This window comes from Lactuca serriola, chromosome 8 (genome assembly GCF_051521515.1).
Source record: "Lactuca serriola cultivar US96UC23 chromosome 8, Lser_US96UC23_V15, whole genome shotgun sequence".
Lineage (NCBI taxonomy): Eukaryota > Viridiplantae > Streptophyta > Magnoliopsida > Asterales > Asteraceae > Lactuca > Lactuca serriola.
The window spans coordinates 266,624,921-266,632,399 of record NC_136415.1 but is presented as its reverse complement, the minus strand read 5'-3'; positions in this window follow the sequence as shown (position 1 = coordinate 266,632,399).

Below are 7,479 nucleotides of genomic sequence, written 5' to 3'. Positions count from 1 at the left end.
TCGATTTTGTCTAGACCATACATATATGTCTGATTTACATCCTCAGACGAAACTACACTTTCACAATTATATGCTTCAGCGTCGATTTCATCCTCCTTAAACTCAAGGAAGGGCAAAATCATGCAATGAATTTTCTGCCCTATTTCACAGTTCAAATGAAGTTGAGTGATATTAGTGTAAAGATGCTTAGCAATTAAACAAAAGACATTTCTCTGTTTTAAAAGTTTTAAATTGTCTCTTTGTAAATAAATGTTTTCATCCATGGATTTGATTAACTCCGACTCCTTCAGCTCGATCCACATCCTTCGTTCCTCACTCTTTGAAGACACCCTGCTTATTTGGTCAGTTAGGTTAGAATTGGTGACCTGTGTTTGAGTTAAACTGCTGTCGAGATGAAAGATGCTTGAATTTACATTTTTTAATTCTTTTTCATATGAACTTTTTGGGAATTTGAATGAAACAAAAATGGATTTTACCTTATTGATTAATTCATCAAGCTCGTTAAACTGCACGCTGAGAGGTTTTGTTGTGAAGCACAAGTCCTCTCGCTCCTTTGTGTCTTCATTCCCACCGTCTGTGTTGTACCCCCTCATTTGAGATACATCCGACACCATCAAGCACTTTCCACCTCTTCCTTCATCTTTCGCAACATAAGCCTTTCCATGAGATGGCTTCCTTACTTCATCATCCTCAGAGTCGGTTGACCAGACCTCCACGCCACCGAACTCATCATCTGCTACCGAACCCTGCACAATTAAAGCATTCATTGAAGGGTTAGTGACATCTTTCTTTTTCTTGATCTCTTCCAGCTTTTTTCATTAACATAGCTTCTTCATCTTTCTCCTCATCCTTTTCTGCCATTTTCTTGAGGACACAATCTTTGGCATAGTGGTTCTTTCCTCCACAATAGTAGCAGTTCACACCCGAATCTCCTTCAGCTTTCGGTTCCTTCTTTGGTTCTTCTGCCTTCGGTTCTTCCCTGACCTTTTCAGAACTATAACTTCCCTGCCAATTTCGGTTCTTATTGGTAGGAAACCTTTTCTTGATGAACCTCTTCGGGTTTGACACCATCATTGCATAGTCTTCAGAGGTAAGGTCATAATCCTCTAAGTTAAGGTCTTCATCTTCCATCACACCTTTGCTTTTGGACAGAAGGGCCAATGATCCCAAGCTTGAAACCACATTTTTCTCCTGCAAGACAATCTTTTCTTGGGATTTCAAAATCCCTACCAACTTTGCCAATGAGTAAGATTTGAATTGCTCATGTGCTTTAACAGTGGACACAACCGCTCTCCACTCAGATCTAAGACCGCTTAAAAACATAACCTTTTGTTCAATTAACTTCCTTTCAATATCATATTTAATCATCTTACTAAGAAGATGATTGAAGCGATCGAACGTCTGAGTTACAGTTTCTTCAGAACTCTGTTTGAATTCACCAAACTCGGACAAAAGTAAGGTTTGAATGGAATGCTCGAGATCTTCGTCTGTGGAATATAACTCTCGCAGCCTATCCCATATTTCTTTAGCAGTGCTGCACGAACTCACTAGCCTGAAAGTATCAGATTGAAGAGCGAATCTGATTAGTCTCAATGCTTTAATATTGCACTGAAATTTATCTTTTTCGTCTTGAGCAATATCTTTTACGTCTTTCAACAGATCATTATACTCTTTCTGAGTTTTAATGATTCTTGATGTTGCTGAATGAGCGAATGGTCCAGACACGATTGCTTCCCAAATAAGATATATGTTGTCTTCAGATCCAACGACATAATCTTCAAAGTGATGTGCCCAGACTTCGTAATCCTGGGTGTAAAGGATGGGAATCCTCGTCATTGATCCAATGTTGTTTGAGATGTTAATGGGATTTGACTGAGACTCATCCATGCTTGATCAAATAACCTGTTTAAAAGATCAGACTTGTAATATATTAAATTAGGGCAACACGAATAAATGCTGAGTTACGTCAATTATGGGATGACGGCTCAATAAATATTAGTTAATGCGGAATAACCCTAATCGCAACCTTTTTCACAGAAAAGATGTGTATGAATTACACAGCCTCCTGCTCTGATACCAATTGATAAGTTATAAAATAAACTTGAAGATCGATTAGATCTTTGTAATAGGTATTACGATGAACACAAAACAATAAATAAGACAAGAATGGATCAAAATATGTCGAATGATTAGATCAAACAATCCTCAGCAGAGCTCAACTAAGAACATCCGCTGCATAGGATTTAGGGTTACAAGAACGACAATAATAAACTTCTGAATAATGCTTTGATCGTTCTATTCTATCGTTAACCTAAGATGCATGCAAGCACCTATATTTATATTCAACCCTACTAAACTCACGGATAGACAGGCCCATACCGGAGATACAAAAATGGACTAGCTAACGAGCCCAATAAACGCAACATATTACAAAACATGACCCAACACAAAGATACACATTTGTATCTAATTAGGACTTAGATTATTTAATTGTTAGGGACAAACACTTTTAGTCGCGGAAACACCCCATCGCAAGTGTTTGGAGGGACCCGAGTGGCGTTTAAGGACTTGAATGACCGGGAAATTGAGTTTACTCTTCAAGAGTAAACTCATACATGAGTTTTCGGCCCATAACACCCATTCCCCATGAGTTTACGGCCGTAAACTCATGGTGGGCTGGTTTATGGTGCAAAGTGACTTAAAACACTTAAAGGGGAAATTCTAGGGTTGGTTTAAGGGCTTGGAATTAATTTTAAAACACCAATGATCATACTTAAGGGAGTTTACGGCCTTAGCATGGAGCTTACGGCCGTAAACTCCTATGCACCCTTGAATAAGTGTTTTAATGACTCCAAATAAATCACATGTGATTCCTAAAATTGTTCTAAGGCCTTACATGAATTTTTAAGGGACTTTTGATGTGTTTTTGGAGTTTACGGCCCATGAGACCTCCCTCATGGCCGTGAACTCTCTTGAGGTGAGATTTATTATGTTTAAAGGTCTAAAACTTGTTTGCATACACTTCTAGAATTTATTCTAAGGCTTTAGGGGTGTTAAAGTGAAATTCTAACACTTTTAGAGGAGTTTACTCCCCAAATATGAAGGGTTTATGGCCCAAGCATAAGCCTTGGCCGTAAACTCTAATTTTTCCCTCAAATGTTATGTTTAAAGTGTTCCAAGGCTAAAACCAAAATTCTAGAAGTCATATCTATGTCTTGTTGGGGTCTAGGAAGGGTTTTAGGGCTTAAAAACCCCCTAACTATGTGTTTATGGCCTAATCTCCTTCCTGGGCCGTAAACACATATACAAGGCCTTATTTCATGTTTTAATCCCGAATTTGAAGGTCAAATATGCTATACAATGAGTTTAGGAAGGTACCTTAGAGATTTGAAGCCTTAAAATTGAGTTTTGGACCCTTGAACTTAGATTTAGGAGAGAGGTTAGAGAGAGAGTAGAGAGAGGAAGCAAAAGCTTCAAATGAAAGGTTTAACATGTTTATATAGGTTGCAAAACTTGGACACGGTGGAATTCTACCCGATACCGGGATTAAACGGGACTTTTGGTCGCACCCGATTAAGTTTCCGTTACTAGGCGGGAACATTTCTAAAATTTCTGAAATAACTATTTTGGGCTAAATTCATGAGTTCCTAAGGGGTTTGGACACTCATTAGATTCTAATAAACATATAAGTTTAAACCATTTAGCCTCAAACGAAATCGGGTCAAATTGGTAAACGGTGAATCTTTACGGGTAGAACGGGGTTTTTGGTGATGAACAACTTCGGGTTGTTACATTATCCCCCCGTTAGAGGGAATTTCGTCCCGAAATTGAAAGAATAAGATATAGATCATGAATTGGAATGAGACATGAATGGATTTGTTGCCTCGGATCTTCACATTCACAAGTGGAATCAGGTCTCTGCTGGGCGTTCTAGCGAATTTTCACTATCGGGACGTGTCTTTGTTTCGCACATTGACTCTCTCAATCTACGATCTCAATCGGTTCTCTCATGGAAATTTCAACCCTGGACAACTTCGGTTTCCTCAAAGGAAATCACTAGGGTTTCGTTGGGTAGATACTTCTAAGGTTTCGAGACGTGCAGTACCGGATGGATGTTACTAATTTCTGAGGGTAACCGAAGTTGGAAGGTTACGGAATCGATTCTATGAGGATCACGAAGGGTCTAATGTATCACAAGGGAAGTATTTCACACTTCTCAAAGCATATCATGCTTTTCTGGGATAAAGCCATCAACAGGACACATGCTCCAACATGAAAGAACATCTTCAAGGAGCCGGGTAGCTAAGGGTTTGATGGCTTTAGAAGAAATTTATGGGTAAGACTACGATATTAGTCGATGGGATCCAAGAATTGACAGGTTTCTATGGGTATTTTCAGTGCCGACTAATTCCCTATCGCCTTAGACATTGGAAAAGTACACGGTTACGACTACTTTGCTTGGCTACATGATCGAGGGAAAGATATTTGACCGAAAGGATACCACTACTAATCCGTAGTGATCATATCAGTTCTTGGTCACCGTTTTGAACACGTCATTCTCACTGAGGTTCGGTCACTAGGTAGATCCAGAGATTAGGCCGATGCGGAACTAAGCTAAACGTTCGAGAGGAATTCTCGGGAATTCTTTGGGAAAGACATTTAGGGGAAAGAGCTGCTGACTTCCCATTTCTTAATGATCACAGAAACGAGGGATGTGTGGTAATTCATATCGGGAAAAACTTTTGAGCTTTAAGGCATGAAATGATACGAAGGTTTGAGGCCGCAGATCATGAGAGCCGGGTCGGGGAAAAGATCTAGACGAGCGACCCTTTCGAAACCAAGGATAACAACATGAATGAGACTCGGTCATTTCATGTCAAACATAGTATCAAAGTATTTCGTGAAAAGTTTCCCCCATTTAAACCGAGTGGAACAGAATAATCCTCCGGACTGAGGATACAATCTATAGGTATGAAGTTAGTGTTCTCTATCTCATTGGTTATCCGTCTCGATTGTACTCAATTTCGATTACAAATAAAGGATTAAGTTTAGAAATCGCTCGGATGGACAGATAACAAGTTTCCCTTCTGGTACTAGAATCGATAAGAGTTGCAGGCAAAAGAACTGTCAAAGAGAAGTATACCTGCGGCGACAGTGGGATCAGCGGTTGTAGCTGCTTTGGGGCAATTTCTTTTGAAGTTCCCTACTTCGCCACAATTGTATCATGCTGGACTGATTCCCGCTCCGTATGATTGGTTCCTTGATTTGGCTGGTTTTCTGCAGGTTCGAGCAAGATGGCCCTTCTTGCCACAGTTGTCACAGATCCTTTCGCGACATGGACCAGGAATGCGGTGGTGGTAGCTGCACTTACCACACCAAGGAAGGGTACCAGTGTATCCACTGGTAGGAGTTTGGGTCGTGGACCCGACAGCTGAAACAGCAACATGGGCAGTAGCAGCATGGACTGCTACTGTTTGCTGTTTCTTAGAAGACCCTTGTGTACTCTGGGCCTTCCGCTTGTTCCAAAATTTCTTTTTGCTTCCGCCTCTACTGGTGACTGGCTCGGGAGTAGTATCTTCCTCATCAGAGTTGTCTTCGTGATCGATCAAGATTTGCGCAAGACATTTAGCACTATCATAGGTGTCTGGCTTTATAGCCAAGACATTCCCTTTGGTTGGCTGGGTCAACCCCCAGATGAACCTCTCAATCTTTTTACTCTCCGGGGTAACCATTCCCGGACAGAGTAACGCCAAATCATCGAATCTTGAAGTATAAGAGGCTATGTCGGAACCCTTCATCTTTAGGTTCTAGAGTTCGTGTTCTAGCTTCTGAATTTCACCCCGAGGGCAATACTCTGCGAGTAGAAGCTCCTTCATAGCTTCCCAACCCATGGCATTTGCTACAGGTAGAGTTAAAGATTTGACTCGGCCGTTCCACCAAGTCAGGGCTTTGTCAAGAAAGGTGCAGGCGGCAAACTTTACTTTGTCTGACTCTGAACAGGCACATATCTCAAAGATTGATTCGATTTTCTCGAACCATCGGGTGAGGGAAATGACACCTCCAGTGCCATCAAAGGATGTGGGCTTCGCGTTCATGAAGTCTTTATAGGAACCCCCTTTTTGGTGTCCCTGGCTATCTTCTGGGTTTTGGGGCTGGGGACCACCTCCTGAATTACCGGGGTTCATTTGCGACATGGCTGCTACCATTGCAGCAGTCAGAACTGTCTGAAGCGATGCAAGATCAAATTGAGGAAGAGGTGGTGGCGGAGGAGGATTGTTGTTGTTCTTTGAGCTGGGTCTCTTTCTTGGAGGCATCGTGATCTAAAAAGATCAGGAAAGAGAGGATCATAAGTCCTCTGAATTGAATCAAGAGATATGGAACAGAGGATATCTCATCAAGACAGATATAGCATCATAACAAGCGATAAAGTAGGAAAGAGTTATCAAGACAGAACATTTTATCGCTAGAGGAATGATCAAGGAACAACGCGTATACGAGGACTTTCTACCAAGGATCGGCTCGAGAAATACTCCCATAGTATTTCATGATTCACTGCAATGACGACTCGTTATTTGGGGTATTGGGTAAGTTTTAGGTATGCTGCGTACCACAGTCACTCCCAAGCACATGTTGGTCGTGTCTCGAATGAATATAGTTGGCCAGGCTATATTGACCCTAGACACGACTACATAACTGCCCAGGTTTAACCGCAGCGTACAACACCCATTTACTTATGTTTTGTTCTACTTGTAATTACGGATATCGGCGGCTCGGTATACTTGTATACTTTTGAAAATACTTATATTTTGAAGGATACTTTTAGTTCAGAGCACTTAGGCCCCTTAATGTTTATAGTTTTATACCATGTAAGGTTTGGTATACTCCGTTCACTATAAACAAGGGCTCTGATACCAATCTGTCACACCCCGAAAACCAAAGGAGGAAACGTTTCCGGGGTTGAATCCACGTTGAGTATCAAATCCAATGCACATAGTAATCAAAGTAAACAACCATTACATTACATATATTTGAAAGTTTACATTTGGTTCAAAAGTAAATTGTACAAGTGTTATACATATATCATATGAACAAAAGTAGAGACGAGTCTTCTGAGCGCTCTGCCTTCACCAAAAGATATCGTCGGGTACCTGTCTAACGTGGACCTGAGAATACAAGCGGTTTGAAAATCAGCATAAAGCTGGTGAGTTCATAAGATGTTTGTTTTCTGAAAATGTACCGGTTTCCTTTAGTTTTCCGAAAAGGTTTGTTATCCAAGAAAATCCCATATTTTCTTATGTAAAACAGTTTAGTTATCTGTCATTACAGTTATATTACGCGTTATATGTTACCCCGGGAAAATCCCATATTTTCCTAAATACAAGACCGATTTAATATCACATAGTATAGTTTAATACACAAAACTATATATTGAGAATCTTGGGATTACTATCCCGAATTAGATATAAAATACTTTAATAT